Source organism: Phalangium opilio, unplaced genomic scaffold (assembly GCF_054372755.1).
Source record: "Phalangium opilio isolate 3A_F unplaced genomic scaffold, DU_Popi_V2 ptg000009l_1, whole genome shotgun sequence".
Classification (NCBI taxonomy): Eukaryota; Metazoa; Arthropoda; class Arachnida; order Opiliones; family Phalangiidae; genus Phalangium; species Phalangium opilio.
The window spans coordinates 12,524,343-12,549,739 of NW_028324146.1; the positions used below are offsets into that span (position 1 = coordinate 12,524,343).

At 37.8% G+C, this 25,397-nt stretch overlaps 1 non-coding gene and 68 pseudogenes across 1 annotated transcript; all 69 read left to right on the forward strand.

Annotated features, from left to right (window-relative positions):
• Window positions 1-209: 209 nt before the first annotated feature.
• Window positions 210-328, forward strand: LOC149714731 (5S ribosomal RNA; annotated as a pseudogene).
• Window positions 329-464: 136 nt separating this feature from the next.
• LOC149714732 (5S ribosomal RNA) lies at window positions 465-583 on the forward strand (annotated as a pseudogene).
• Window positions 584-721: 138 nt separating this feature from the next.
• LOC149714733 (5S ribosomal RNA) lies at window positions 722-824 on the forward strand (annotated as a pseudogene).
• A 348-nt stretch (window positions 825-1,172) lies between these two features.
• Window positions 1,173-1,291, forward strand: LOC149714734 (5S ribosomal RNA; annotated as a pseudogene).
• A 122-nt stretch (window positions 1,292-1,413) lies between these two features.
• On the forward strand, window positions 1,414-1,532 carry LOC149714735 (5S ribosomal RNA). The gene has a single exon (XR_016374317.1). It is a non-coding gene; the product is annotated as a 5S ribosomal RNA (ribosomal RNA).
• Window positions 1,533-1,895: 363 nt separating this feature from the next.
• On the forward strand, window positions 1,896-2,014 carry LOC149714736 (5S ribosomal RNA; annotated as a pseudogene).
• Window positions 2,015-2,151: 137 nt separating this feature from the next.
• Window positions 2,152-2,254, forward strand: LOC149714737 (5S ribosomal RNA; annotated as a pseudogene).
• Window positions 2,255-2,376: 122 nt separating this feature from the next.
• Window positions 2,377-2,495, forward strand: LOC149714738 (5S ribosomal RNA; annotated as a pseudogene).
• A 137-nt stretch (window positions 2,496-2,632) lies between these two features.
• LOC149714739 (5S ribosomal RNA) lies at window positions 2,633-2,735 on the forward strand (annotated as a pseudogene).
• Window positions 2,736-2,858: 123 nt separating this feature from the next.
• LOC149714740 (5S ribosomal RNA) lies at window positions 2,859-2,977 on the forward strand (annotated as a pseudogene).
• A 360-nt stretch (window positions 2,978-3,337) lies between these two features.
• On the forward strand, window positions 3,338-3,456 carry LOC149714741 (5S ribosomal RNA; annotated as a pseudogene).
• A 363-nt stretch (window positions 3,457-3,819) lies between these two features.
• On the forward strand, window positions 3,820-3,938 carry LOC149714742 (5S ribosomal RNA; annotated as a pseudogene).
• Window positions 3,939-4,299: 361 nt separating this feature from the next.
• Window positions 4,300-4,418, forward strand: LOC149714743 (5S ribosomal RNA; annotated as a pseudogene).
• A 137-nt stretch (window positions 4,419-4,555) lies between these two features.
• LOC149714744 (5S ribosomal RNA) lies at window positions 4,556-4,658 on the forward strand (annotated as a pseudogene).
• A 122-nt stretch (window positions 4,659-4,780) lies between these two features.
• On the forward strand, window positions 4,781-4,899 carry LOC149714745 (5S ribosomal RNA; annotated as a pseudogene).
• A 362-nt stretch (window positions 4,900-5,261) lies between these two features.
• On the forward strand, window positions 5,262-5,380 carry LOC149714746 (5S ribosomal RNA; annotated as a pseudogene).
• Window positions 5,381-5,517: 137 nt separating this feature from the next.
• LOC149714747 (5S ribosomal RNA) lies at window positions 5,518-5,620 on the forward strand (annotated as a pseudogene).
• Window positions 5,621-5,742: 122 nt separating this feature from the next.
• On the forward strand, window positions 5,743-5,861 carry LOC149714748 (5S ribosomal RNA; annotated as a pseudogene).
• A 137-nt stretch (window positions 5,862-5,998) lies between these two features.
• On the forward strand, window positions 5,999-6,101 carry LOC149714749 (5S ribosomal RNA; annotated as a pseudogene).
• A 123-nt stretch (window positions 6,102-6,224) lies between these two features.
• LOC149714750 (5S ribosomal RNA) lies at window positions 6,225-6,343 on the forward strand (annotated as a pseudogene).
• A 363-nt stretch (window positions 6,344-6,706) lies between these two features.
• On the forward strand, window positions 6,707-6,825 carry LOC149714751 (5S ribosomal RNA; annotated as a pseudogene).
• Window positions 6,826-7,187: 362 nt separating this feature from the next.
• LOC149714752 (5S ribosomal RNA) lies at window positions 7,188-7,306 on the forward strand (annotated as a pseudogene).
• A 363-nt stretch (window positions 7,307-7,669) lies between these two features.
• Window positions 7,670-7,788, forward strand: LOC149714753 (5S ribosomal RNA; annotated as a pseudogene).
• A 363-nt stretch (window positions 7,789-8,151) lies between these two features.
• On the forward strand, window positions 8,152-8,270 carry LOC149714754 (5S ribosomal RNA; annotated as a pseudogene).
• A 362-nt stretch (window positions 8,271-8,632) lies between these two features.
• On the forward strand, window positions 8,633-8,751 carry LOC149714755 (5S ribosomal RNA; annotated as a pseudogene).
• A 362-nt stretch (window positions 8,752-9,113) lies between these two features.
• LOC149714756 (5S ribosomal RNA) lies at window positions 9,114-9,232 on the forward strand (annotated as a pseudogene).
• Window positions 9,233-9,369: 137 nt separating this feature from the next.
• On the forward strand, window positions 9,370-9,472 carry LOC149714757 (5S ribosomal RNA; annotated as a pseudogene).
• A 122-nt stretch (window positions 9,473-9,594) lies between these two features.
• LOC149714758 (5S ribosomal RNA) lies at window positions 9,595-9,713 on the forward strand (annotated as a pseudogene).
• Window positions 9,714-10,075: 362 nt separating this feature from the next.
• On the forward strand, window positions 10,076-10,194 carry LOC149714759 (5S ribosomal RNA; annotated as a pseudogene).
• Window positions 10,195-10,331: 137 nt separating this feature from the next.
• Window positions 10,332-10,434, forward strand: LOC149714760 (5S ribosomal RNA; annotated as a pseudogene).
• A 122-nt stretch (window positions 10,435-10,556) lies between these two features.
• On the forward strand, window positions 10,557-10,675 carry LOC149714761 (5S ribosomal RNA; annotated as a pseudogene).
• Window positions 10,676-10,812: 137 nt separating this feature from the next.
• On the forward strand, window positions 10,813-10,915 carry LOC149714762 (5S ribosomal RNA; annotated as a pseudogene).
• Window positions 10,916-11,038: 123 nt separating this feature from the next.
• LOC149714763 (5S ribosomal RNA) lies at window positions 11,039-11,157 on the forward strand (annotated as a pseudogene).
• Window positions 11,158-11,520: 363 nt separating this feature from the next.
• LOC149714764 (5S ribosomal RNA) lies at window positions 11,521-11,639 on the forward strand (annotated as a pseudogene).
• A 362-nt stretch (window positions 11,640-12,001) lies between these two features.
• On the forward strand, window positions 12,002-12,120 carry LOC149714765 (5S ribosomal RNA; annotated as a pseudogene).
• A 363-nt stretch (window positions 12,121-12,483) lies between these two features.
• LOC149714766 (5S ribosomal RNA) lies at window positions 12,484-12,602 on the forward strand (annotated as a pseudogene).
• Window positions 12,603-12,965: 363 nt separating this feature from the next.
• On the forward strand, window positions 12,966-13,084 carry LOC149714767 (5S ribosomal RNA; annotated as a pseudogene).
• A 362-nt stretch (window positions 13,085-13,446) lies between these two features.
• Window positions 13,447-13,565, forward strand: LOC149714768 (5S ribosomal RNA; annotated as a pseudogene).
• A 363-nt stretch (window positions 13,566-13,928) lies between these two features.
• On the forward strand, window positions 13,929-14,047 carry LOC149714769 (5S ribosomal RNA; annotated as a pseudogene).
• Window positions 14,048-14,184: 137 nt separating this feature from the next.
• LOC149714770 (5S ribosomal RNA) lies at window positions 14,185-14,287 on the forward strand (annotated as a pseudogene).
• A 122-nt stretch (window positions 14,288-14,409) lies between these two features.
• Window positions 14,410-14,528, forward strand: LOC149714771 (5S ribosomal RNA; annotated as a pseudogene).
• A 362-nt stretch (window positions 14,529-14,890) lies between these two features.
• On the forward strand, window positions 14,891-15,009 carry LOC149714772 (5S ribosomal RNA; annotated as a pseudogene).
• Window positions 15,010-15,146: 137 nt separating this feature from the next.
• LOC149714773 (5S ribosomal RNA) lies at window positions 15,147-15,249 on the forward strand (annotated as a pseudogene).
• A 122-nt stretch (window positions 15,250-15,371) lies between these two features.
• Window positions 15,372-15,490, forward strand: LOC149714774 (5S ribosomal RNA; annotated as a pseudogene).
• Window positions 15,491-15,627: 137 nt separating this feature from the next.
• On the forward strand, window positions 15,628-15,730 carry LOC149714775 (5S ribosomal RNA; annotated as a pseudogene).
• Window positions 15,731-15,853: 123 nt separating this feature from the next.
• On the forward strand, window positions 15,854-15,972 carry LOC149714776 (5S ribosomal RNA; annotated as a pseudogene).
• A 363-nt stretch (window positions 15,973-16,335) lies between these two features.
• LOC149714777 (5S ribosomal RNA) lies at window positions 16,336-16,454 on the forward strand (annotated as a pseudogene).
• A 362-nt stretch (window positions 16,455-16,816) lies between these two features.
• On the forward strand, window positions 16,817-16,935 carry LOC149714778 (5S ribosomal RNA; annotated as a pseudogene).
• A 363-nt stretch (window positions 16,936-17,298) lies between these two features.
• LOC149714779 (5S ribosomal RNA) lies at window positions 17,299-17,417 on the forward strand (annotated as a pseudogene).
• Window positions 17,418-17,780: 363 nt separating this feature from the next.
• On the forward strand, window positions 17,781-17,899 carry LOC149714780 (5S ribosomal RNA; annotated as a pseudogene).
• Window positions 17,900-18,261: 362 nt separating this feature from the next.
• Window positions 18,262-18,380, forward strand: LOC149714781 (5S ribosomal RNA; annotated as a pseudogene).
• A 362-nt stretch (window positions 18,381-18,742) lies between these two features.
• On the forward strand, window positions 18,743-18,861 carry LOC149714782 (5S ribosomal RNA; annotated as a pseudogene).
• Window positions 18,862-18,998: 137 nt separating this feature from the next.
• On the forward strand, window positions 18,999-19,101 carry LOC149714783 (5S ribosomal RNA; annotated as a pseudogene).
• A 122-nt stretch (window positions 19,102-19,223) lies between these two features.
• Window positions 19,224-19,342, forward strand: LOC149714784 (5S ribosomal RNA; annotated as a pseudogene).
• Window positions 19,343-19,704: 362 nt separating this feature from the next.
• On the forward strand, window positions 19,705-19,823 carry LOC149714785 (5S ribosomal RNA; annotated as a pseudogene).
• Window positions 19,824-19,960: 137 nt separating this feature from the next.
• On the forward strand, window positions 19,961-20,063 carry LOC149714786 (5S ribosomal RNA; annotated as a pseudogene).
• A 122-nt stretch (window positions 20,064-20,185) lies between these two features.
• LOC149714787 (5S ribosomal RNA) lies at window positions 20,186-20,304 on the forward strand (annotated as a pseudogene).
• A 137-nt stretch (window positions 20,305-20,441) lies between these two features.
• Window positions 20,442-20,544, forward strand: LOC149714788 (5S ribosomal RNA; annotated as a pseudogene).
• A 123-nt stretch (window positions 20,545-20,667) lies between these two features.
• LOC149714789 (5S ribosomal RNA) lies at window positions 20,668-20,786 on the forward strand (annotated as a pseudogene).
• A 363-nt stretch (window positions 20,787-21,149) lies between these two features.
• LOC149714790 (5S ribosomal RNA) lies at window positions 21,150-21,268 on the forward strand (annotated as a pseudogene).
• Window positions 21,269-21,405: 137 nt separating this feature from the next.
• Window positions 21,406-21,508, forward strand: LOC149714791 (5S ribosomal RNA; annotated as a pseudogene).
• A 123-nt stretch (window positions 21,509-21,631) lies between these two features.
• Window positions 21,632-21,750, forward strand: LOC149714792 (5S ribosomal RNA; annotated as a pseudogene).
• Window positions 21,751-22,113: 363 nt separating this feature from the next.
• On the forward strand, window positions 22,114-22,232 carry LOC149714793 (5S ribosomal RNA; annotated as a pseudogene).
• A 362-nt stretch (window positions 22,233-22,594) lies between these two features.
• On the forward strand, window positions 22,595-22,713 carry LOC149714794 (5S ribosomal RNA; annotated as a pseudogene).
• A 363-nt stretch (window positions 22,714-23,076) lies between these two features.
• Window positions 23,077-23,195, forward strand: LOC149714795 (5S ribosomal RNA; annotated as a pseudogene).
• A 363-nt stretch (window positions 23,196-23,558) lies between these two features.
• On the forward strand, window positions 23,559-23,677 carry LOC149714796 (5S ribosomal RNA; annotated as a pseudogene).
• Window positions 23,678-24,039: 362 nt separating this feature from the next.
• Window positions 24,040-24,158, forward strand: LOC149714797 (5S ribosomal RNA; annotated as a pseudogene).
• A 363-nt stretch (window positions 24,159-24,521) lies between these two features.
• On the forward strand, window positions 24,522-24,640 carry LOC149714798 (5S ribosomal RNA; annotated as a pseudogene).
• Window positions 24,641-25,003: 363 nt separating this feature from the next.
• LOC149714799 (5S ribosomal RNA) lies at window positions 25,004-25,122 on the forward strand (annotated as a pseudogene).
• The last annotated feature ends 275 nt before the right edge of the window (window positions 25,123-25,397 follow it).

Below are 25,397 nucleotides of genomic sequence, written 5' to 3' on the forward strand. Positions count from 1 at the left end.
TTCACGTCCGATCACCGAAGTTAAGCAGCGTCGAGCGCATACAGTACTTGGGAATACTGCGTGCCGTTTGCTTTTTCACTTTTTTTTCCTCTTTTAAATTTTAATAGATATGAAAAAAGCAAACATGTTTTCTTTTTGTTATTGTTTTAAAATGATGAAGGTTAATTTGTCTCACTTAATTTAAATTCGAATTATTAACTAGCACTCTCGGCAACGGCCATATCACGCTGAAAACACCGGTTCTCGTCCGATAACCGAAGTTAAGCAGCGTCGAGCGCAGTCACTACTTGGGAGGGAGACCACTTAGGAACACTGCGTGCCGTTGGCTTTTTCACTTTTTTTCCTCTTTTAAATTTTAATAGATATGAAAAAAGCAAACACGTTTTCTTTTTGTTATTGTTTTAAAAGGATGAAGGTTAATTTGTCTCACTTAATTTAAATTCGAATTATTAACTAGCACTCTCGGCAACGGCCATATCACGCTGAAATCACCGGTTCACGTCCGATCACCGAAGTTAAGCAGCGTCGAGCGCATACAGTACTTGGGAGGGAGACCACTTAGGAACACTGCGTGCCGTTGGCTTTTTCACTTTTTTTTTCCTCTTTTAAATTTTAATAGATATGAAAAAAGCAAACACGTTTTCTTTTTGTTATTGTTTTAAAATGATGAAGGTTAATTTGTCTCACTTAATTTAAATTCGAATTATTAACTAGCACTCTCGGCAACGGCCATATCACGCTGAAAACACCGGTTCACGTCCGATCACCGAAGTTAAGCAGCGTCGAGCGCATACAGTACTTGGGAATACTGCGTGCCGTTTGCTTTTTCACTTTTGTTTCCTCTTTTAAATTCCGCCAGATATGAAATATCAAACATATCTTCTTTTTTGTTATTGTTTTATAAAGATGAAAGTTAATTAAATTTAAATTATTAACTAGCACTCTCGGCAAGGGCCATAGCACGCTGAATACACCGGTTCTCGTCCGATCACCGAAGTTAAGCAGCGTCGAGCGCATACAGTACTTGGGAATACTGCGTGCCGTTTGCTTTTTCACTTTTGTTTCCTCTTTTAAATTCCACCAGATATGAAAAAAGCCAACATATCTTTTTTTTTGTTATTGTTTCATAAAGATGAAAGTTAATTTAATTCAAATTATTAACTAGCACTCTCGGCAACGGCCATAACACGCTGAATACACCGGTTCTCGTCCGATAACCAAAGTTAAGCAGCGTCGAGCGCAGTCACTACTTGGGAGGGAGACCACTTAGGAATACTGCGTGCCGTTTGCTTTTTCACTTTTGTTTCCTCTTTTAAATTCCACCAGATATGAAAAAAGCAAACATATCTTCTTTTTGTTATTGTTTTATAAAGATGAAAGTTAATTAAATTCAAATTATTAACTAGCACTCTCGGCAACGGCCATATCACGCTAAAAACACCGGTTCACGTCCGATCACCGAAGTTAAGCAGCGTCGAGCGCAGTCAGTACTTGGGAGGGAGACCACTTAGGAACACTGCGTGCCGTTGGCTTTTTCACTTTTTTTTCCTCTTTTAAATTTTAATAGATATGAAAAAAGCAAACACGTTTTCTTTTTGTTATTGTTTTAAAATGATGAAGGTTAATTTGTCTCACTTAATTTAAATTCGAATTATTAACTAGCACTCTCGGCAACGGCCACATCACGCTGAAAACACCGGTTCACGTCCGATCACCGAAGTTAAGCAGCGTCGAGCGCATACAGTACTTGGAAATACTGCGTGCCGTTTACTTTTTCACTTTTGTTTCCTCTTTTAAATTCCACCAGATATGAAAAAAGCCAACATATCTTCTTTTTTGTTATTGTTTCATAAAGATGAAAGTTAATTAAATTCAAATTATTAACTAGCACTCTCGGCAACGGCCATATCACGCTGAATACTCCGGTTCTCGTCCGATAACCGAAGTTAAGCAGCGTCGAGCGCAGTCACTACTTGGGAGCGAGACCACTTAAGAACACTGCGTGCCGTTGGCTTTTTCACTTTTTTTTCCTCTTTTAAATTTTAATAGATATGAAAAAAGCAAACACGTTTTCTTTTTGTTATTGTTTTAAAATGATGAAGGTTAATTTGTCTCACTTAATTTAAATTCGAATTATTAACTAGCACTCTCGGCAACGGCCATATCACGCTGAAAACACCGGTTCACGTCCGATCACCGAAGTTAAGCAGCGTCGAGCGCATACAGTACTTGGGAATACTGCGTGCCGTTTGCTTTTTCACTTTTGTTTCCTCTTTTAAATTCCGCCAGATATGAAATATCAAACATATCTTCTTTTTTGTTATTGTTTTATAAAGATGAAAGTTAATTAAATTTAAATTATTAACTAGCACTCTCGGCAAGGGCCATAGCACGCTGAATACACCGGTTCTCGTCCGATAACCGAAGTTAAGCAGCGTCGAGCGCAGTCACTACTTGGGAGGGAGACCACTTAGGAACACTGCGTGCCGTTGGCTTTTTCACTTTTTTTTCCTCTTTTAAATTTTAATAGATATGAAAAAAGCAAACACGTTTTCTTTTTGTTATTGTTTTAAAATGATGAAGGTTAATTTGTCTCACTTAATTTAAATTCGAATTATTAACTAGCACTCTCGGCAACGGCCATATCACGCTGAAAACACCGGTTCACGTCCGATCACCGAAGTTAAGCAGCGTCGAGCGCATACAGTACTTGGGAATACTGCGTGCCGTTTGCTTTTTCACTTTTTTTTCCTCTTTTAAATTCCACCAGATATGAAAAAAGCAAACATATCTTCCTTTTTGTTATTGTTTCATAAAGATGAAAGTTAATTAAATTCAAATTATTAACTAGCACTCTCGGCAACGGCCATATCACGCTGAATACTCCGGTTCTCGTCCGATAACCGAAGTTAAGCAGCGTCGAGCGCAGTCACTACTTGGGAGCGAGACCACTTAAGAACACTGCTTGCCGTTGGCTTTTTCACTTTTTTTCCTCTTTTAAATTTTAATAGATATGAAAAAAGCAAACACGTTTTCTTTTTGTTATTGTTTTAAAATGATGAAGGTTAATTTGTGTCACTTAATTTAAATTCGAATTATTAACTAGCACTCTCGGCAACGGCCATATCACGCTGAAAACACCGGTTCACTTCCGATCACCGAAGTAAAGCAGCGTCGAGCGCATACAGTACTTGGGAATACTGCGTGCCGTTTCTTTTTCACTTTTGTTTCCTCTTTTAAATTCCACCAGATATGAAAAAAGCAAACATATCTTCTCTTTGTTATTGTTTTATAAAGATGAAAGTTAATTAAATTCAAATTATTAACTAGCACTCTCGGCAACGGCCATATCACGCTGAATACACCGGTTCTCGTCCGATAACAGAAGTTAAGCAGCGTCGAGCACAGTCACAACTTGGGAGGGAGACCACTTAGGAACACTGCGTGCCGTTGGCTTTTTCACTTTTTATTCCTCTTTTAAATTTTAATAGATATGAAAAAAGCAAACATGTTTTCTTTTTGTTATTGTTTTAAAATGATGAAGGTTAATTTGTCTCACTTAATTTAAATTCGAATTATTAACTAGCACTTTCGGCAACGGCCATATCACGCTGAAAACACTGGTTCACGTCCGATCACCGAAGTTAAGCAGCGTCGAGCGCATACAGTACTTGGGAATACTGCGTGCCGTTTGCTTTTTCACTTTTGTTTCCTCTTTTAAATTCCACCAGATATGAAAAAAGCAAACATATCTTCTTTTTTGTTATTGTTTTATAAAGATGAAAGTTAATTAAATTCAAATTATTAACTAGCACTCTCGGCAACGGCCATATCACGCTGAATACTCCGGTTCTCGTCCGATAACCGAAGTTAAGCAGCGTCGAGCGCAGTCATTACTTGGGAGGGAGACCACTTAGGAACACTGCGTGCCGTTGGCTTTTTCACTTTTTTTTCCTCTTTTAAATTTTAATAGATATGAAAAAAGCAAACACGTTTTCTTTTTGTTATTATTTTAAAATGATGAAGGTTAATTTGTCTCACTTAATTTAAATTCGAATTATTAACTAGCACTCTCGGCAACGGCCATATCACGCTGAAAACACAAGTTCACGTCCGATCACCGAAGTTAAGCAGCGTCGAGCGCATACAGTACTTGGGAATACTGCGTGCCGTTGGTTTTTCACTTTTGTTTCCTCTTTCAAATTCCACCAGATATGAAAAAAGCAAACATATCTTCTTTTTGTTATTGTTTTATAAAGATGAAAGTTAATTAAATTCAAATTATTAACTAGCATTCTCGGCAACGGCCATATCACGCTGAATACACCGGTTCTCGTCCGATAACCGAAGTTAAGCAGCGTCGAGCGCAGTCATTACTTGGGAGGGAGACCACTTAGGAACACTGCGTGCCGTTGGCCTTTTCACTTTTTTTTCCTCTATTAAATTTTAATAGATATGTAAAAAGCAAACAGGTTTTCTTTTTGTTATTGTTTTAAAATGATGAAGGTTAATTTGTCTCACTTAATTTAAATTCGAATTATTAACTAGCACTCTCGGCAACGGCCATATCACGCTGAAAACACCGGTTCACGTCCGATCACCGAAGTTAAGCAGCGTCGAGCGCATACAGTACTTGGGAATACTGCGTGCCGTTTGCTTTTTCACTTTTGTTTCCTCTTTTAAATTCCACCAGACATGAAAAAAGCAAACATATCTTCTATTTGTTATTGTTTTATAAAGAAGAAAGTTAATTAAATTCAAATTATTAACTAGCATTCTCGGCAACGGCCATATCACGCTGAATACACCGGTTCTCGACCGATAACCGAAGTTAAGCAGCGTCGAGCGCAGTCATTACTTGGGAGGGAGACCACTTAGGAACACTGCGTGCCGTTGGCTTTTTCACTTTTTTTTCCTCTTTTTAATTTTAATAGATATGAAAAAAGCAAACACGTTTTCTTTTTGTTATTGTTTTAAAATGATGAAGGTTAATTTGTCTCACTTAATTTAAATTCGAATTATTAACTAGCACTCTCGGCAACGGCCATATCACGCTGAAAACACAAGTTCACGTCCGATCACCGAAGTTAAGCAGCGTCGAGCGCATACAGTACTTGGGAATACTGCGTGCCGTTGGCTTTTTCACTTTTGTTTCCTCTTTCAAATTCCACCAGATATGAAAAAAGCAAACATATCTTCTTTTTGTTATTGTTTTATAAAGATGAAAGTTAATTAAATTCAAATTATTAACTAGCATTCTCGGCAACGGCCATGTCACGCTGAATACACCGGTTCTCGTCCGATAACCGAAGTTAAGCAGCGTCGAGCGCAGTCATTACTTGGGAGGGAGACCACTTAGGAACACTGCGTGCCGTTGGCCTTTTCACTTTTTTTTCCTCTATTAAATTTTAATAGATATGTAAAAAGCAAACAGGTTTTCTTTTTGTTATTGTTTTAAAATGATGAAGGTTAATTTGTCTCACTTAATTTAAATTCGAATTATTAACTAGCACTCTCGGCAACGGCCATATCACGCTGAAAACACCGGTTCACGTCCGATCACCGAAGTTAAGCAGCGTCGAGCGCATACAGTACTTGGGAATACTGCGTGCCGTTTGCTTTTTCACTTTTGTTTCCTCTTTTAAATTCCACCAGACATGAAAAAAGCAAACATATCTTCTATTTGTTATTGTTTTATAAAGAAGAAAGTTAATTAAATTCAAATTATTAACTAGCATTCTCGGCAACGGCCATATCACGCTGAATACACCGGTTCTCGACCGATAACCGAAGTTAAGCAGCGTCGAGCGCAGTCATTACTTGGGAGGGAGACCACTTAGGAACACTGCGTGCCGTTGGCTTTTTCACTTTTTTTTCCTCTTTTAAATTTTAATAGATATGTAAAAAGCAAACAGGTTTTCTTTTTGTTATTGTTTTAAAATGATGAAGGTTAATTTGTCTCACTTAATTTAAATTCGAATTATTAACTAGCACTCTCGGCAACGGCCATATCACTCTGAAAACACCGGTTCACGTCCGATCACCGAAGTTAAGCAGCGTCGAGCGCATACAGTACTTGGGAATACTGCGTGCCGTTGGCTTTTTCACTTTTGTTTCCTCTTTTAAATTCCACCAGATATGAAAAAAGCAAACATATCTTCTTTTTTGTTATTGTTTTTTAAAGATGAAAGTTAATTAAATTCAAATTGTTAACTAGCACTCTCGGCAACGGCCATATCACGCTGAATACTCCGGTTCTCGTCCGATAACCGAAGTTAAGCAGCGTCGAGCGCAGTCACTACTTGGGAGGGAGACCACTTAGGAACACTGCGTGCCGTTGGCTTTTTCACTTTTTTTTCCTCTTTTAAATTTTAATAGATATGAAAAAAGCAAACATGTTTTCTTTTTGTTATTGTATTAAAATGATGAAGGTTAATTTGTCTCACTTAATTTAAATTCGAATTATTAACTAGCACTTTCGGCAACGGCCATATCACGCTGAAAACACTGGTTCACGTCCGATCACCGAAGTTAAGCAGCGTCGAGCGCATACAGTACTTGGGAATACTGCGTGCCGTTTGCTTTTTCACTTTTGTTTCCTCTTTTAAATTCCACCAGATATGAAAAAAGCAAACATATCTTCTTTTTTGTTATTGTTTTATAAAGATGAAAGTTAATTAAATTCAAATTATTAACTAGCACTCTCGGCAACGGCCATATCACGCTGAATACTCCGGTTCTCGTCCGATAACCGAAGTTAAGCAGCGTCGAGCGCAGTCACTACTTGGGAGGGAGACCACTTAGGAACACTGCGTGCCGTTGGCTTTTTCACTTTTTTTTCCTCTTTTAAATTTTAATAGATATGAAAAAAGCAAACACGTTTTCTTTTTGTTATTGTTTTAAAATGATGAAGGTTAATTTGTCTCACTTAATTTAAATTCGAATTATTAACTAGCACTCTCGGCAACGGCCATATCACGCTGAAAACACAAGTTCACGTCCGATCACCGAAGTTAAGCAGCGTCGAGCGCATACAGTACTTGGGAATACTGCGTGCCGTTGGCTTTTTCACTTTTGTTTCCTCTTTCAAATTCCACCAGATATGAAAAAAGCAAACATATCTTCTTTTTGTTATTGTTTTATAAAGATGAAAGTTAATTAAATTCAAATTATTAACTAGCATTCTCGGCAACGGCCATATCACGCTGAATACACCGGTTCTCGTCCGATAACCGAAGTTAAGCAGCGTCGAGCGCAGTCATTACTTGGGAGGGAGACCACTTAGGAACACTGCGTGCCGTTGGCCTTTTCACTTTTTTTTCCTCTATTAAATTTTAATAGATATGTAAAAAGCAAACAGGTTTTCTTTTTGTTATTGTTTTAAAATGATGAAGGTTAATTTGTCTCACTTAATTTAAATTCGAATTATTAACTAGCACTTTCGGCAACGGCCATATCACGCTGAAAACACTGGTTCACGTCCGATCACCGAAGTTAAGCAGCGTCGAGCGCATACAGTACTTGGGAATACTGCGTGCCGTTTGCTTTTTCACTTTTGTTTCCTCTTTTAAATTCCACCAGATATGAAAAAAGCAAACATATCTTCTTTTTTGTTATTGTTTTATAAAGATGAAAGTTAATTAAATTCAAATTGTTAACTAGCACTCTCGGCAACGGCCATATCACGCTGAATACTCCGGTTCTCGTCCGATAACCGAAGTTAAGCAGCGTCGAGCGCAGTCACTACTTGGGAGGGAGACCACTTAGGAACACTGCGTGCCGTTGGCTTTTTCACTTTTTTTTCCTCTTTTAAATTTTAATAGATATGAAAAAAGCAAACATGTTTTCTTTTTGTTATTGTTTTAAAATGATGAAGGTTAATTTGTCTCACTTAATTTAAATTCGAATTATTAACTAGCACTTTCGGCAACGGCCATATCACGCTGAAAACACTGGTTCACGTCCGATCACCGAAGTTAAGCAGCGTCGAGCGCATACAGTACTTGGGAATACTGCGTGCCGTTTGCTTTTTCACTTTTGTTTCCTCTTTTAAATTCCACCAGATATGAAAAAAGCAAACATATCTTCTTTTTTGTTATTGTTTTATAAAGATGAAAGTTAATTAAATTCAAATTATTAACTAGCAATCTCGGCAACGGCCATATCACGCTGAATACTCCGGTTCTCGTCCGATAACCGAAGTTAAGCAGCGTCGAGCGCAGTCACTACTTGGGAGGGAGACCACTTAGGAACACTGCGTGCCGTTGGCTTTTTCACTTTTTTTTCCTCTTTTAAATTTTAATAGATATGAAAAAAGCAAACACGTTTTCTTTTTGTTATTGTTTTAAAATGATGAAGGTTAATTTGTCTCACTTAATTTAAATTCGAATTATTAACTAGCACTCTCGGCAACGGCCATATCACGCTGAAAACACAAGTTCACGTCCGATCACCGAAGTTAAGCAGCGTCGAGCGCATACAGTACTTGGGAATACTGCGTGCCGTTGGCTTTTTCACTTTTGTTTCCTCTTTCAAATTCCACCAGATATGAAAAAAGCAAACATATCTTCTTTTTGTTATTGTTTTATAAAGATGAAAGTTAATTAAATTCAAATTATTAACTAGCATTCTCGGCAACGGCCATATCACGCTGAATACACCGGTTCTCGTCCGATAACCGAAGTTAAGCAGCGTCGAGCGCAGTCATTACTTGGGAGGGAGACCACTTAGGAACACTGCGTGCCGTTGGCCTTTTCACTTTTTTTTCCTCTATTAAATTTTAATAGATATGTAAAAAGCAAACAGGTTTTCTTTTTGTTATTGTTTTAAAATGATGAAGGTTAATTTGTCTCACTTAATTTAAATTCGAATTATTAACTAGCACTTTCGGCAACGGCCATATCACGCTGAAAACACTGGTTCACGTCCGATCACCGAAGTTAAGCAGCGTCGAGCGCATACAGTACTTGGGAATACTGCGTGCCGTTTGCTTTTTCACTTTTGTTTCCTCTTTTAAATTCCACCAGACATGAAAAAAGCAAACATAGCTTCTTTTTGTTATTGTTTGATAAAGAAGAAAGTTAATTAAATTCAAATTATTAACTAGCATTCTCGGCAACGGCCATATCACGCTGAATACACCGGTTCTCGTCCGATAACCGAAGTTAAGCAGCGTCGAGCGCAGTCATTACTTGGGAGGGAGACCACTTAGGAACACTGCGTGCCGTTGGCCTTTTCACTTTTTTTTCCTCTATTAAATTTTAATAGATATGTAAAAAGCAAACAGGTTTTCTTTTTGTTATTGTTTTAAAATGATGAAGGTTAATTTGTCTCACTTAATTTAAATTCGAATTATTAACTAGCACTCTCGGCAACGGCCATATCACGCTGAAAACACCGGTTCACGTCCGATCACCGAAGTTAAGCAGCGTCGAGCGCATACAGTACTTGGGAATACTGCGTGCCGTTTGCTTTTTCACTTTTGTTTCCTCTTTTAAATTCCACCAGACATGAAAAAAGCAAACATATCTTCTATTTGTTATTGTTTTATAAAGAAGAAAGTTAATTAAATTCAAATTATTAACTAGCATTCTCGGCAACGGCCATATCACGCTGAATACACCGGTTCTCGACCGATAACCGAAGTTAAGCAGCGTCGAGCGCAGTCATTACTTGGGAGGGAGACCACTTAGGAACACTGCGTGCCGTTGGCTTTTTCACTTTTTTTTCCTCTTTTTAATTTTAATAGATATGAAAAAAGCAAACACGTTTTCTTTTTGTTATTGTTTTAAAATGATGAAGGTTAATTTGTCTCACTTAATTTAAATTCGAATTATTAACTAGCACTCTCGGCAACGGCCATATCACGCTGAAAACACAAGTTCACGTCCGATCACCGAAGTTAAGCAGCGTCGAGCGCATACAGTACTTGGGAATACTGCGTGCCGTTGGCTTTTTCACTTTTGTTTCCTCTTTCAAATTCCACCAGATATGAAAAAAGCAAACATATCTTCTTTTTGTTATTGTTTTATAAAGATGAAAGTTAATTAAATTCAAATTATTAACTAGCATTCTCGGCAACGGCCATGTCACGCTGAATACACCGGTTCTCGTCCGATAACCGAAGTTAAGCAGCGTCGAGCGCAGTCATTACTTGGGAGGGAGACCACTTAGGAACACTGCGTGCCGTTGGCCTTTTCACTTTTTTTTCCTCTATTAAATTTTAATAGATATGTAAAAAGCAAACAGGTTTTCTTTTTGTTATTGTTTTAAAATGATGAAGGTTAATTTGTCTCACTTAATTTAAATTCGAATTATTAACTAGCACTCTCGGCAACGGCCATATCACGCTGAAAACACCGGTTCACGTCCGATCACCGAAGTTAAGCAGCGTCGAGCGCATACAGTACTTGGGAATACTGCGTGCCGTTTGCTTTTTCACTTTTGTTTCCTCTTTTAAATTCCACCAGACATGAAAAAAGCAAACATATCTTCTATTTGTTATTGTTTTATAAAGAAGAAAGTTAATTAAATTCAAATTATTAACTAGCATTCTCGGCAACGGCCATATCACGCTGAATACACCGGTTCTCGACCGATAACCGAAGTTAAGCAGCGTCGAGCGCAGTCATTACTTGGGAGGGAGACCACTTAGGAACACTGCGTGCCGTTGGCTTTTTCACTTTTTTTTCCTCTTTTAAATTTTAATAGATATGTAAAAAGCAAACAGGTTTTCTTTTTGTTATTGTTTTAAAATGATGAAGGTTAATTTGTCTCACTTAATTTAAATTCGAATTATTAACTAGCACTCTCGGCAACGGCCATATCACTCTGAAAACACCGGTTCACGTCCGATCACCGAAGTTAAGCAGCGTCGAGCGCATACAGTACTTGGGAATACTGCGTGCCGTTGGCTTTTTCACTTTTGTTTCCTCTTTTAAATTCCACCAGATATGAAAAAAGCAAACATATCTTCTTTTTTGTTATTGTTTTTTAAAGATGAAAGTTAATTAAATTCAAATTGTTAACTAGCACTCTCGGCAACGGCCATATCACGCTGAATACTCCGGTTCTCGTCCGATAACCGAAGTTAAGCAGCGTCGAGCGCAGTCACTACTTGGGAGGGAGACCACTTAGGAACACTGCGTGCCGTTGGCTTTTTCACTTTTTTTTCCTCTTTTAAATTTTAATAGATATGAAAAAAGCAAACATGTTTTCTTTTTGTTATTGTTTTAAAATGATGAAGGTTAATTTGTCTCACTTAATTTAAATTCGAATTATTAACTAGCACTTTCGGCAACGGCCATATCACGCTGAAAACACTGGTTCACGTCCGATCACCGAAGTTAAGCAGCGTCGAGCGCATACAGTACTTGGGAATACTGCGTGCCGTTTGCTTTTTCACTTTTGTTTCCTCTTTTAAATTCCACCAGATATGAAAAAAGCAAACATATCTTCTTTTTTGTTATTGTTTTATAAAGATGAAAGTTAATTAAATTCAAATTATTAACTAGCACTCTCGGCAACGGCCATATCACGCTGAATACTCCGGTTCTCGTCCGATAACCGAAGTTAAGCAGCGTCGAGCGCAGTCACTACTTGGGAGGGAGACCACTTAGGAACACTGCGTGCCGTTGGCTTTTTCACTTTTTTTTCCTCTTTTAAATTTTAATAGATATGAAAAAAGCAAACACGTTTTCTTTTTGTTATTGTTTTAAAATGATGAAGGTTAATTTGTCTCACTTAATTTAAATTGGAATTATTAACTAGCACTCTCGGCAACGGCCATATCACGCTGAAAACACAAGTTCACGTCCGATCACCGAAGTTAAGCAGCGTCGAGCGCATACAGTACTTGGGAATACTGCGTGCCGTTGGCTTTTTCACTTTTGTTTCCTCTTTCAAATTCCACCAGATATGAAAAAAGCAAACATATCTTCTTTTTGTTATTGTTTTATAAAGATGAAAGTTAATTAAATTCAAATTATTAACTAGCATTCTCGGCAACGGCCATATCACGCTGAATACACCGGTTCTCGTCCGATAACCGAAGTTAAGCAGCGTCGAGCGCAGTCATTACTTGGGAGGGAGACCACTTAGGAACACTGCGTGCCGTTGGCCTTTTCACTTTTTTTTCCTCTATTAAATTTTAATAGATATGTAAAAAGCAAACAGGTTTTCTTTTTGTTATTGTTTTAAAATGATGAAGGTTAATTTGTCTCACTTAATTTAAATTCGAATTATTAACTAGCACTTTCGGCAACGGCCATATCACGCTGAAAACACTGGTTCACGTCCGATCACCGAAGTTAAGCAGCGTCGAGCGCATACAGTACTTGGGAATACTGCGTGCCGTTTGCTTTTTCACTTTTGTTTCCTCTTTTAAATTCCACCAGATATGAAAAAAGCAAACATATCTTCTTTTTTGTTATTGTTTTATAAAGATGAAAGTTAATTAAATTCAAATTGTTAACTAGCACTCTCGGCAACGGCCATATCACGCTGAATACTCCGGTTCTCGTCCGATAACCGAAGTTAAGCAGCGTCGAGCGCAGTCACTACTTGGGAGGGAGACCACTTAGGAACACTGCGTGCCGTTGGCTTTTTCACTTTTTTTTCCTCTTTTAAATTTTAATAGATATGAAAAAAGCAAACATGTTTTCTTTTTGTTATTGTTTTAAAATGATGAAGGTTAATTTGTCTCACTTAATTTAAATTCGAATTATTAACTAGCACTTTCGGCAACGGCCATATCACGCTGAAAACACTGGTTCACGTCCGATCACCGAAGTTAAGCAGCGTCGAGCGCATACAGTACTTGGGAATACTGCGTGCCGTTTGCTTTTTCACTTTTGTTTCCTCTTTTAAATTCCACCAGATATGAAAAAAGCAAACATATCTTCTTTTTTGTTATTGTTTTATAAAGATGAAAGTTAATTAAATTCAAATTATTAACTAGCAATCTCGGCAACGGCCATATCACGCTGAATACTCCGGTTCTCGTCCGATAACCGAAGTTAAGCAGCGTCGAGCGCAGTCACTACTTGGGAGGGAGACCACTTAGGAACACTGCGTGCCGTTGGCTTTTTCACTTTTTTTTCCTCTTTTAAATTTTAATAGATATGAAAAAAGCAAACACGTTTTCTTTTTGTTATTGTTTTAAAATGATGAAGGTTAATTTGTCTCACTTAATTTAAATTCGAATTATTAACTAGCACTCTCGGCAACGGCCATATCACGCTGAAAACACAAGTTCACGTCCGATCACCGAAGTTAAGCAGCGTCGAGCGCATACGGTACTTGGGAATACTGCGTGCCGTTGGCTTTTTCACTTTTGTTTCCTCTTTCAAATTCCACCAGATATGAAAAAAGCAAACATATCTTCTTTTTGTTATTGTTTTATAAAGATGAAAGTTAATTAAATTCAAATTATTAACTAGCATTCTCGGCAACGGCCATATCACGCTGAATACACCGGTTCTCGTCCGATAACCGAAGTTAAGCAGCGTCGAGCGCAGTCATTACTTGGGAGGGAGACCACTTAGGAACACTGCGTGCCGTTGGCCTTTTCACTTTTTTTTCCTCTATTAAATTTTAATAGATATGTAAAAAGCAAACAGGTTTTCTTTTTGTTATTGTTTTAAAATGATGAAGGTTAATTTGTCTCACTTAATTTAAATTCGAATTATTAACTAGCACTTTCGGCAACGGCCATATCACGCTGAAAACACTGGTTCACGTCCGATCACCGAAGTTAAGCAGCGTCGAGCGCATACAGTACTTGGGAATACTGCGTGCCGTTTGCTTTTTCACTTTTGTTTCCTCTTTTAAATTCCACCAGATATGAAAAAAGCAAACATATCTTCTTTTTTGTTATTGTTTTATAAAGATGAAAGTTAATTAAATTCAAATTGTTAACTAGCACTCTCGGCAACGGCCATATCACGCTGAATACTCCGGTTCTCGTCCGATAACCGAAGTTAAGCAGCGTCGAGCGCAGTCACTACTTGGGAGGGAGACCACTTAGGAACACTGCGTGCCGTTGGCTTTTTCACTTTTTTTTCCTCTTTTAAATTTTAATAGATATGAAAAAAGCAAACATGTTTTCTTTTTGTTATTGTTTTAAAATGATGAAGGTTAATTTGTCTCACTTAATTTAAATTCGAATTATTAACTAGCACTTTCGGCAACGGCCATATCACGCTGAAAACACCGGTTCACGTCCGATCACCGAAGTTAAGCAGCGTCGAGCGCATACAGTACTTGGGAATACTGCGTGCCGTTTGCTTTTTCACTTTTGTTTCCTCTTTTAAATTCCACCAGACATGAAAAAAGCAAACATATCTTCTATTTGTTATTGTTTTATAAAGAAGAAAGTTAATTAAATTCAAATTATTAACTAGCATTCTCGGCAACGGCCATATCACGCTGAATACACCGGTTCTCGACCGATAACCGAAGTTAAGCAGCGTCGAGCGCAGTCATTACTTGGGAGGGAGACCACTTAGGAACACTGCGTGCCGTTGGCTTTTTCACTTTTTTTTCCTCTTTTTAATTTTAATAGATATGAAAAAAGCAAACACGTTTTCTTTTTGTTATTGTTTTAAAATGATGAAGGTTAATTTGTCTCACTTAATTTAAATTCGAATTATTAACTAGCACTCTCGGCAACGGCCATATCACGCTGAAAACACAAGTTCACGTCCGATCACCGAAGTTAAGCAGCGTCGAGCGCATACAGTACTTGGGAATACTGCGTGCCGTTGGCTTTTTCACTTTTGTTTCCTCTTTCAAATTCCACCAGATATGAAAAAAGCAAACATATCTTCTTTTTGTTATTGTTTTATAAAGATGAAAGTTAATTAAATTCAAATTATTAACTAGCATTCTCGGCAACGGCCATGTCACGCTGAATACACCGGTTCTCGTCCGATAACCGAAGTTAAGCAGCGTCGAGCGCAGTCATTACTTGGGAGGGAGACCACTTAGGAACACTGCGTGCCGTTGGCCTTTTCACTTTTTTTTCCTCTATTAAATTTTAATAGATATGTAAAAAGCAAACAGGTTTTCTTTTTGTTATTGTTTTAAAATGATGAAGGTTAATTTGTCTCACTTAATTTAAATTCGAATTATTAACTAGCACTCTCGGCAACGGCCATATCACGCTGAAAACACCGGTTCACGTCCGATCACCGAAGTTAAGCAGCGTCGAGCGCATACAGTACTTGGGAATACTGCGTGCCGTTTGCTTTTTCACTTTTGTTTCCTCTTTTAAATTCCACCAGACATGAAAAAAGCAAACATATCTTCTATTTGTTATTGTTTTATAAAGAAGAAAGTTAATTAAATTCAAATTATTAACTAGCATTCTCGGCAACGGCCATATCACGCTGAATACACCGGTTCTCGACCGATAACCGAAGTTAAGCAGCGTCGAGCGCAGTCATTACTTGGGAGGGAGACCACTTAGGAACACTGCGTGCCGTTGGCTTTTTCACTTTTTTTTCCTCTTTTAAATTTTAATAGATATGTAAAAAGCAAACAGGTTTTCTTTTTGTTATTGTTTTAAAATGATGAAGGTTAATTTGTCTCACTTAATTTAAATTCGAATTATTAACTAGCACTCTCGGCAACGGCCATATCACTCTGAAAACACCGGTTCACGTCCGATCACCGAAGTTAAGCAGCGTCGAGCGCATACAGTACTTGGGAATACTGCGTGCCGTTGGCTTTTTCACTTTTGTTTCCTCTTTTAAATTCCACCAGATATGAAAAAAGCAAACATATCTTCTTTTTTGTTATTGTTTTTTAAAGATGAAAGTTAATTAAATTCAAATTGTTAACTAGCACTCTCGGCAACGGCCATATCACGCTGAATACTCCGGTTCTCGTCCGATAACCGAAGTTAAGCAGCGTCGCGCGCAGTCACTACTTGGGAGGGAGACCACTTAGGAACACTGCGTGCCGTTGGCTTTTTCACTTTTTTTTCCTCTTTTAAATTTTAATAGATATGAAAAAAGCAAACATGTTTTCTTTTTGTTATTGTTTTAAAATGATGAAGGTTAATTTGTCTCACTTAATTTAAATTCGAATTATTAACTAGCACTTTCGGCAACGGCCATATCACGCTGAAAACACTGGTTCACGTCCGATCACCGAAGTTAAGCAGCGTCGAGCGCATACAGTACTTGGGAATACTGCGTGCCGTTTGCTTTTTCACTTTTGTTTCCTCTTTTAAATTCCACCAGATATGAAAAAAGCAAACATATCTTCTTTTTTGTTATTGTTTTATAAAGATGAAAGTTAATTAAATTCAAATTATTAACTAGCACTCTCGGCAACGGCCATATCACGCTGAATACTCCGGTTCTCGTCCGATAACCGAAGTTAAGCAGCGTCGAGCGCAGTCACTACTTGGGAGGGAGACCACTTAGGAACACTGCGTGCCGTTGGCTTTTTCACTTTTTTTTCCTCTTTTAAATTTTAATAGATATGAAAAAAGCAAACACGTTTTCTTTTTGTTATTGTTTTAAAATGATGAAGGTTAATTTGTCTCACTTAATTTAAATTCGAATTATTAACTAGCACTCTCGGCAACGGCCATATCACGCTGAAAACACAAGTTCACGTCCGATCACCGAAGTTAAGCAGCGTCGAGCGCATACAGTACTTGGGAATACTGCGTGCCGTTGGCTTTTTCACTTTTGTTTCCTCTTTCAAATTCCACCAGATATGAAAAAAGCAAACATATCTTCTTTTTGTTATTGTTTTATAAAGATGAAAGTTAATTAAATTCAAATTATTAACTAGCATTCTCGGCAACGGCCATATCACGCTGAATACACCGGTTCTCGTCCGATAACCGAAGTTAAGCAGCGTCGAGCGCAGTCATTACTTGGGAGGGAGACCACTTAGGAACACTGCGTGCCGTTGGCCTTTTCACTTTTTTTTCCTCTATTAAATTTTAATAGATATGTAAAAAGCAAACAGGTTTTCTTTTTGTTATTGTTTTAAAATGATGAAGGTTAATTTGTCTCACTTAATTTAAATTCGAATTATTAACTAGCACTTTCGGCAACGGCCATATCACGCTGAAAACACTGGTTCACGTCCGATCACCGAAGTTAAGCAGCGTCGAGCGCATACAGTACTTGGGAATACTGCGTGCCGTTTGCTTTTTCACTTTTGTTTCCTCTTTTAAATTCCACCAGATATGAAAAAAGCAAACATATCTTCTTTTTTGTTATTGTTTTATAAAGATGAAAGTTAATTAAATTCAAATTGTTAACTAGCACTCTCGGCAACGGCCATATCACGCTGAATACTCCGGTTCTCGTCCGATAACCGAAGTTAAGCAGCGTCGAGCGCAGTCACTACTTGGGAGGGAGACCACTTAGGAACACTGCGTGCCGTTGGCTTTTTCACTTTTTTTTCCTCTTTTAAATTTTAATAGATATGAAAAAAGCAAACATGTTTTCTTTTTGTTATTGTTTTAAAATGATGAAGGTTAATTTGTCTCACTTAATTTAAATTCGAATTATTAACTAGCACTTTCGGCAACGGCCATATCACGCTGAAAACACTGGTTCACGTCCGATCACCGAAGTTAAGCAGCGTCGAGCGCATACAGTACTTGGGAATACTGCGTGCCGTTTGCTTTTTCACTTTTGTTTCCTCTTTTAAATTCCACCAGATATGAAAAAAGCAAACATATCTTCTTTTTTGTTATTGTTTTATAAAGATGAAAGTTAATTAAATTCAAATTATTAACTAGCAATCTCGGCAACGGCCATATCACGCTGAATACTCCGGTTCTCGTCCGATAACCGAAGTTAAGCAGCGTCGAGCGCAGTCACTACTTGGGAGGGAGACCACTTAGGAACACTGCGTGCCGTTGGCTTTTTCACTTTTTTTTCCTCTTTTAAATTTTAATAGATATGAAAAAAGCAAACACGTTTTCTTTTTGTTATTGTTTTAAAATGATGAAGGTTAATTTGTCTCACTTAATTTAAATTCGAATTATTAACTAGCACTCTCGGCAACGGCCATATCACGCTGAAAACACAAGTTCACGTCCGATCACCGAAGTTAAGCAGCGTCGAGCGCATACAGTACTTGGGAATACTGCGTGCCGTTGGCTTTTTCACTTTTGTTTCCTCTTTCAAATTCCACCAGATATGAAAAAAGCAAACATATCTTCTTTTTGTTATTGTTTTATAAAGATGAAAGTTAATTAAATTCAAATTATTAACTAGCATTCTCGGCAACGGCCATATCACGCTGAATACACCGGTTCTCGTCCGATAACCGAAGTTAAGCAGCGTCGAGCGCAGTCATTACTTGGGAGGGAGACCACTTAGGAACACTGCGTGCCGTTGGCCTTTTCACTTTTTTTTCCTCTATTAAATTTTAATAGATATGTAAAAAGCAAACAGGTTTTCTTTTTGTTATTGTTTTAAAATGATGAAGGTTAATTTGTCTCACTTAATTTAAATTCGAATTATTAACTAGCACTTTCGGCAACGGCCATATCACGCTGAAAACACTGGTTCACGTCCGATCACCGAAGTTAAGCAGCGTCGAGCGCATACAGTACTTGGGAATACTGCGTGCCGTTTGCTTTTTCACTTTTGTTTCCTCTTTTAAATTCCACCAGACATGAAAAAAGCAAACATATCTTCTTTTTGTTATTGTTTGATAAAGAAGAAAGTTAATTAAATTCAAATTATTAACTAGCATTCTCGGCAACGGCCATATCACGCTGAATACACCGGTTCTCGTCCGATAACCGAAGTTAAGCAGCGTCGAGCGCAGTCATTACTTGGGAGGGAGACCACTTAGGAACACTGCGTGCCGTTGGCCTTTTCACTTTTTTTTCCTCTATTAAATTTTAATAGATATGTAAAAAGCAAACAGGTTTTCTTTTTGTTATTGTTTTAAAATGATGAAGGTTAATTTGTCTCACTTAATTTAAATTCGAATTATTAACTAGCACTCTCGGCAACGGCCATATCACGCTGAAAACACCGGTTCACGTCCGATCACCGAAGTTAAGCAGCGTCGAGCGCATACAGTACTTGGGAATACTGCGTGCCGTTTGCTTTTTCACTTTTGTTTCCTCTTTTAAATTCCACCAGACATGAAAAAAGCAAACATATCTTCTATTTGTTATTGTTTTATAAAGAAGAAAGTTAATTAAATTCAAATTATTAACTAGCATTCTCGGCAACGGCCATATCACGCTGAATACACCGGTTCTCGACCGATAACCGAAGTTAAGCAGCGTCGAGCGCAGTCATTACTTGGGAGGGAGACCACTTAGGAACACTGCGTGCCGTTGGCTTTTTCACTTTTTTTTCCTCTTTTTAATTTTAATAGATATGAAAAAAGCAAACACGTTTTCTTTTTGTTATTGTTTTAAAATGATGAAGGTTAATTTGTCTCACTTAATTTAAATTCGAATTATTAACTAGCACTCTCGGCAACGGCCATATCACGCTGAAAACACAAGTTCACGTCCGATCACCGAAGTTAAGCAGCGTCGAGCGCATACAGTACTTGGGAATACTGCGTGCCGTTGGCTTTTTCACTTTTGTTTCCTCTTTCAAATTCCACCAGATATGAAAAAAGCAAACATATCTTCTTTTTGTTATTGTTTTATAAAGATGAAAGTTAATTAAATTCAAATTATTAACTAGCATTCTCGGCAACGGCCATGTCACGCTGAATACACCGGTTCTCGTCCGATAACCGAAGTTAAGCAGCGTCGAGCGCAGTCATTACTTGGGAGGGAGACCACTTAGGAACACTGCGTGCCGTTGGCCTTTTCACTTTTTTTTCCTCTATTAAATTTTAATAGATATGTAAAAAGCAAACAGGTTTTCTTTTTGTTATTGTTTTAAAATGATGAAGGTTAATTTGTCTCACTTAATTTAAATTCGAATTATTAACTAGCACTCTCGGCAACGGCCATATCACGCTGAAAACACCGGTTCACGTCCGATCACCGAAGTTAAGCAGCGTCGAGCGCATACAGTACTTGGGAATACTGCGTGCCGTTTGCTTTTTCACTTTTGTTTCCTCTTTTAAATTCCACCAGACATGAAAAAAGCAAACATATCTTCTATTTGTTATTGTTTTATAAAGAAGAAAGTTAATTAAATTCAAATTATTAACTAGCATTCTCGGCAACGGCCATATCACGCTGAATACACCGGTTCTCGACCGATAACCGAAGTTAAGCAGCGTCGAGCGCAGTCATTACTTGGGAGGGAGACCACTTAGGAACACTGCGTGCCGTTGGCTTTTTCACTTTTTTTTCCTCTTTTAAATTTTAATAGATATGTAAAAAGCAAACAGGTTTTCTTTTTGTTATTGTTTTAAAATGATGAAGGTTAATTTGTCTCACTTAATTTAAATTCGAATTATTAACTAGCACTCTCGGCAACGGCCATATCACTCTGAAAACACCGGTTCACGTCCGATCACCGAAGTTAAGCAGCGTCGAGCGCATACAGTACTTGGGAATACTGCGTGCCGTTGGCTTTTTCACTTTTGTTTCCTCTTTTAAATTCCACCAGATATGAAAAAAGCAAACATATCTTCTTTTTTGTTATTGTTTTTTAAAGATGAAAGTTAATTAAATTCAAATTGTTAACTAGCACTCTCGGCAACGGCCATATCACGCTGAATACTCCGGTTCTCGTCCGATAACCGAAGTTAAGCAGCGTCGAGCGCAGTCACTACTTGGGAGGGAGACCACTTAGGAACACTGCGTGCCGTTGGCTTTTTCACTTTTTTTTCCTCTTTTAAATTTTAATAGATATGAAAAAAGCAAACATGTTTTCTTTTTGTTATTGTTTTAAAATGATGAAGGTTAATTTGTCTCACTTAATTTAAATTCGAATTATTAACTAGCACTTTCGGCAACGGCCATATCACGCTGAAAACACTGGTTCACGTCCGATCACCGAAGTTAAGCAGCGTCGAGCGCATACAGTACTTGGGAATACTGCGTGCCGTTTGCTTTTTCACTTTTGTTTCCTCTTTTAAATTCCACCAGATATGAAAAAAGCAAACATATCTTCTTTTTTGTTATTGTTTTATAAAGATGAAAGTTAATTAAATTCAAATTATTAACTAGCACTCTCGGCAACGGCCATATCACGCTGAATACTCCGGTTCTCGTCCGATAACCGAAGTTAAGCAGCGTCGAGCGCAGTCACTACTTGGGAGGGAGACCACTTAGGAACACTGCGTGCCGTTGGCTTTTTCACTTTTTTTTCCTCTTTTAAATTTTAATAGATATGAAAAAAGCAAACACGTTTTCTTTTTGTTATTGTTTTAAAATGATGAAGGTTAATTTGTCTCACTTAATTTAAATTCGAATTATTAACTAGCACTCTCGGCAACGGCCATATCACTCTGAAAACACCGGTTCACGTCCGATCACCGAAGTTAAGCAGCGTCGAGCGCATACAGTACTTGGGAATACTGCGTGCCGTTGGCTTTTTCACTTTTGTTTCCTCTTTTAAATTCCACCAGATATGAAAAAAGCAAACATATCTTCTTTTTTGTTATTGTTTTTTAAAGATGAAAGTTAATTAAATTCAAATTGTTAACTAGCACTCTCGGCAACGGCCATATCACGCTGAATACTCCGGTTCTCGTCCGATAACCGAAGTTAAGCAGCGTCGAGCGCAGTCACTACTTGGGAGGGAGACCACTTAGGAACACTGCGTGCCGTTGGCTTTTTCACTTTTTTTTCCTCTTTTAAATTTTAATAGATATGAAAAAAGCAAACATGTTTTCTTTTTGTTATTGTTTTAAAATGATGAAGGTTAATTTGTCTCACTTAATTTAAATTCGAATTATTAACTAGCACTTTCGGCAACGGCCATATCACGCTGAAAACACTGGTTCACGTCCGATCACCGAAGTTAAGCAGCGTCGAGCGCATACAGTACTTGGGAATACTGCGTGCCGTTTGCTTTTTCACTTTTGTTTCCTCTTTTAAATTCCACCAGATATGAAAAAAGCAAACATATCTTCTTTTTTGTTATTGTTTTATAAAGATGAAAGTTAATTAAATTCAAATTATTAACTAGCACTCTCGGCAACGGCCATATCACGCTGAATACTCCGGTTCTCGTCCGATAACCGAAGTTAAGCAGCGTCGAGCGCAGTCACTACTTGGGAGGGAGACCACTTAGGAACACTGCGTGCCGTTGGCTTTTTCACTTTTTTTTCCTCTTTTAAATTTTAATAGATATGAAAAAAGCAAACACGTTTTCTTTTTGTTATTGTTTTAAAATGATGAAGGTTAATTTGTCTCACTTAATTTAAATTCGAATTATTAACTAGCACTCTCGGCAACGGCCATATCACGCTGAAAACACAAGTTCACGTCCGATCACCGAAGTTAAGCAGCGTCGAGCGCATACAGTACTTGGGAATACTGCGTGCCGTTGGCTTTTTCACTTTTGTTTCCTCTTTCAAATTCCACCAGATATGAAAAAAGCAAACATATCTTCTTTTTGTTATTGTTTTATAAAGATGAAAGTTAATTAAATTCAAATTATTAACTAGCATTCTCGGCAACGGCCATATCACGCTGAATACACCGGTTCTCGTCCGATAACCGAAGTTAAGCAGCGTCGAGCGCAGTCATTACTTGGGAGGGAGACCACTTAGGAACACTGCGTGCCGTTGGCCTTTTCACTTTTTTTTCCTCTATTAAATTTTAATAGATATGTAAAAAGCAAACAGGTTTTCTTTTTGTTATTGTTTTAAAATGATGAAGGTTAATTTGTCTCACTTAATTTAAATTCGAATTATTAACTAGCACTTTCGGCAACGGCCATATCACGCTGAAAACACTGGTTCACGTCCGATCACCGAAGTTAAGCAGCGTCGAGCGCATACAGTACTTGGGAATACTGCGTGCCGTTTGCTTTTTCACTTTTGTTTCCTCTTTTAAATTCCACCAGATATGAAAAAAGCAAACATATCTTCTTTTTTGTTATTGTTTTATAAAGATGAAAGTTAATTAAATTCAAATTGTTAACTAGCACTCTCGGCAACGGCCATATCACGCTGAATACTCCGGTTCTCGTCCGATAACCGAAGTTAAGCAGCGTCGAGCGCAGTCACTACTTGGGAGGGAGACCACTTAGGAACACTGCGTGCCGTTGGCTTTTTCACTTTTTTTTCCTCTTTTAAATTTTAATAGATATGAAAAAAGCAAACATGTTTTCTTTTTGTTATTGTTTTAAAATGATGAAGGTTAATTTGTCTCACTTAATTTAAATTCGAATTATTAACTAGCACTTTCGGCAACGGCCATATCACGCTGAAAACACTGGTTCACGTCCGATCACCGAAGTTAAGCAGCGTCGAGCGCATACAGTACTTGGGAATACTGCGTGCCGTTTGCTTTTTCACTTTTGTTTCCTCTTTTAAATTCCACCAGATATGAAAAAAGCAAACATATCTTCTTTTTTGTTATTGTTTTATAAAGATGAAAGTTAATTAAATTCAAATTATTAACTAGCAATCTCGGCAACGGCCATATCACGCTGAATACTCCGGTTCTCGTCCGATAACCGAAGTTAAGCAGCGTCGAGCGCAGTCACTACTTGGGAGGGAGACCACTTAGGAACACTGCGTGCCGTTGGCTTTTTCACTTTTTTTTCCTCTTTTAAATTTTAATAGATATGAAAAAAGCAAACACGTTTTCTTTTTGTTATTGTTTTAAAATGATGAAGGTTAATTTGTCTCACTTAATTTAAATTCGAATTATTAACTAGCACTCTCGGCAACGGCCATATCACGCTGAAAACACAAGTTCACGTCCGATCACCGAAGTTAAGCAGCGTCGAGCGCATACAGTACTTGGGAATACTGCGTGCCGTTGGCTTTTTCACTTTTGTTTCCTCTTTCAAATTCCACCAGATATGAAAAAAGCAAACATATCTTCTTTTTGTTATTGTTTTATAAAGATGAAAGTTAATTAAATTCAAATTATTAACTAGCATTCTCGGCAACGGCCATATCACGCTGAATACACCGGTTCTCGTCCGATAACCGAAGTTAAGCAGCGTCGAGCGCAGTCATTACTTGGGAGGGAGACCACTTAGGAACACTGCGTGCCGTTGGCCTTTTCACTTTTTTTTCCTCTATTAAATTTTAATAGATATGTAAAAAGCAAACAGGTTTTCTTTTTGTTATTGTTTTAAAATGATGAAGGTTAATTTGTCTCACTTAATTTAAATTCGAATTATTAACTAGCACTTTCGGCAACGGCCATATCACGCTGAAAACACTGGTTCACGTCCGATCACCGAAGTTAAGCAGCGTCGAGCGCATACAGTACTTGGGAATACTGCGTGCCGTTTGCTTTTTCACTTTTGTTTCCTCTTTTAAATTCCACCAGATATGAAAAAAGCAAACATATCTTCTTTTTTGTTATTGTTTTATAAAGATGAAAGTTAATTAAATTCAAATTGTTAACTAGCACTCTCGGCAACGGCCATATCACGCTGAATACTCCGGTTCTCGTCCGATAACCGAAGTTAAGCAGCGTCGAGCGCAGTCACTACTTGGGAGGGAGACCACTTAGGAACACTGCGTGCCGTTGGCTTTTTCACTTTTTTTTCCTCTTTTAAATTTTAATAGATATGAAAAAAGCAAACATGTTTTCTTTTTGTTATTGTTTTAAAATGATGAAGGTTAATTTGTCTCACTTAATTTAAATTCGAATTATTAACTAGCACTTTCGGCAACGGCCATATCACGCTGAAAACACTGGTTCACGTCCGATCACCGAAGTTAAGCAGCGTCGAGCGCATACAGTACTTGGGAATACTGCGTGCCGTTTGCTTTTTCACTTTTGTTTCCTCTTTTAAATTCCACCAGATATGAAAAAAGCAAACATATCTTCTTTTTTGTTATTGTTTTATAAAGATGAAAGTTAATTAAATTCAAATTATTAACTAGCAATCTCGGCAACGGCCATATCACGCTGAATACTCCGGTTCTCGTCCGATAGCCGAAGTTAAGCAGCGTCGAGCGCAGTCACTACTTGGGAGGGAGACCACTTAGGAACACTGCGTGCCGTTGGCTTTTTCACTTTTTTTTCCTCTTTTAAATTTTAATAGATATGAAAAAAGCAAACACGTTTTCTTTTTGTTATTGTTTTAAAATGATGAAGGTTAATTTGTCTCACTTAATTTAAATTCGAATTATTAACTAGCACTCTCGGCAACGGCCATATCACGCTGAAAACACAAGTTCACGTCCGATCACCGAAGTTAAGCAGCGTCGAGCGCATACAGTACTTGGGAATACTGCGTGCCGTTGGCTTTTTCACTTTTGTTTCCTCTTTCAAATTCCACCAG